The sequence below is a fragment of the Salvelinus sp. IW2-2015 genome, unplaced genomic scaffold (genome assembly GCF_002910315.2).
Source record: "Salvelinus sp. IW2-2015 unplaced genomic scaffold, ASM291031v2 Un_scaffold2393, whole genome shotgun sequence".
NCBI lineage: Eukaryota > Metazoa > Chordata > Actinopteri > Salmoniformes > Salmonidae > Salvelinus > Salvelinus sp. IW2-2015.
In genome coordinates this window covers 172,860-175,234 of record NW_019943715.1, presented here as the reverse complement: position 1 = coordinate 175,234, position 2,375 = coordinate 172,860, and positions in this window count along the sequence as shown.

Below are 2,375 nucleotides of genomic sequence, written 5' to 3'. Positions count from 1 at the left end.
ACACACACACACACACACACACACACAGCACACACACAAACACACACACACACCAACACACACACCCCATAGCAACAGAGCCATTCAGCCGTTAGTACCAAGGGGAATCTCTTTCTCTCTAGCCAACTCGTCTCAAACACAGACACACAGGAGGTGGTCAGAGAGTTATGACATTTCAGTACAAGCTAATGTATACACGCAGTCAGGATACAGACAGAGGACAGCACACACATCGACAGAGGACGCACAACACTCAAAAGAAAGGCATTTCACACTGCACTTGTCCACGAGACAATAAACTTGAAACACACACCTCCGTATCTGGCGGCTGCTCCTTGTCGTCGGGAGGGAGCAGCAGCCAGCTCCTCTGACCATATGAAGCACCTGCTGCTCAATAGTGCGGAGGGGCCAACCGATGCCCCACCGGGGCGTGGGGAGCCCGCTCTCCTTCAGCCCTCGCACCCCGACAACCTCATCCCTTCACTGGTCCTCTAAATTCATCCACATGTCTTAAAGATTCAAGCCCATCGTATCCCCAGGCACCAGGTTTAGGGCCACAGAGTGAGGATCTCGTTCCCCCAGTCTAGTTCCTGCTCTTTGGGTGGAGTCAGTGGCGGCAGCCCCTCAAGGTTGCCGAAGGATGATTCCAGGTCGTTAAGCTTTAGCCCCATTCCACCCAGTCGTCCCTAAAGCCCTTTTCCCTCTCTGACTCCGATCAACCTCCCTGAGTCTTCATTCTCTCTCAGCACCAGCTGCAAGCCCTCAACACTCCCTTACGCGATCACACATGCACGTCCCTAGCACTCACACACACTTTCTCTCCTACATGTGAATATCTACGGCAGTCACATTTAGGTCGACCTAGAGAGGCAGTCTGTTCTAAGACACTGAAGGCAGTCTGCATCGCTGCTCTTCCTCTCCTCTCTCTCCAGGGGTCAGCGGTTGTTCCTGTCCAGGTAGATGATCGCCTCCCGTCCTCCTACGGCTCTCACATGTCCAGCAATATCAGACCGCTGCTCTCACAGGTCCATTAATACCAGACCGCCGCTCTCACATGTCCATTAATACCCAGACCACCGCTCTCACAGGTCCAGAAATACCAGACCACCGCTCTCACAGGTCCATTAATACCCAGACCACCGCTCTCACAGGACCATTAATACCAGACCACCGCTCTCACAGGTCCATTAATACCCAGACCACCGCTCTCACATGTCCAGGTAAAGCAGATCACGCTCAAGTGACGCTCAAATCACACACAATGTCATCTCAACCCGACGGCTGGGAGCTGGAGGTCGTTGGTTTGTTAGCTGCCGTTGGCTACTCTTCTGAGACTCTCCGGCTCAGCGGAGAGAGAGGGCGTGTTCTTCTTGCCCAGTCGGTGCTCCCACACACAGAACACACACACACTTATCTTGTTCGGCAGAGGCAGTAGAGGTGAACACACGCACCCAGCTCTGAGGAACACAGGGAGGAGACTGTCAGATCCCTCTCTGTTTCTCTCCCTCTCTGTTCAGAGAGCTGTGCTGTAGGAGTTCACCTGGCTGGCAGAACAGAGGAAGGTGGTTTGGATCAATAGCAGCAGTATCCCTGCTCCAAATACACGCCACTCTGCTCACATCCACAGCTAGCTAACTCACTGGGGTAAGGCAGTCAGTCCACCCAACTCTCATCGTTCTCTCGCCCTGTTTAATACTCTCTCACTTCTCCCTCTCTCCCTGTGCACTGCTTTCTCCCCATCTCTCTTGTTCCCTTTCATGGAGTACATCCTCATTCACGGACAGCCTCGCTCTCCCCCCTCTGCTTCGATCTTTCCTCTCCCTCCCTCTCAGTTTTTCTCCCCCTCTCTTTCTCAGTCGTCCCCGCTTAGTAGCGACGCCCTGCTCCACCATCACTCTGAAGCCTGGTACATGAACAGAACGGGAAAATACAGGGGAAGGAAAAGACCAGCCGTGTGTGATCATCAGTATTTGTCTCTCTCTGTGTGTGTCTGAGCCAAATATATATATATGTGTTTGTGTCGTAGACAGTGATAAATTGTGCTCACTAGCATCTTATGTCCTTTTACATTTTCAATCAGTCTCCCGCCGTCTCTGTCTCCCCCATCTCAGTGTCTCTCCCTGCGTCTCCCCCATCTCAGTGTCTCCCTCCGTCTCCCCATTTCCCTCCGTCTCCATGTCTCCCCTCCGTCTCCCCTTCCGTCTCTCCCCGCTCCCCTTCCGTCTCTCCCCATCTCCCCTTCCGTCCCGACAACGTAGACGCTGCTCTTCGCTACGCCGACACTAGCTGCGCGTCGCTGACCGGCCCTGGAGACACTGCGCTGCTGTGTAGACCCCGAACACTACGCTGCTGTCGCTGACGCCTGACACTACGCT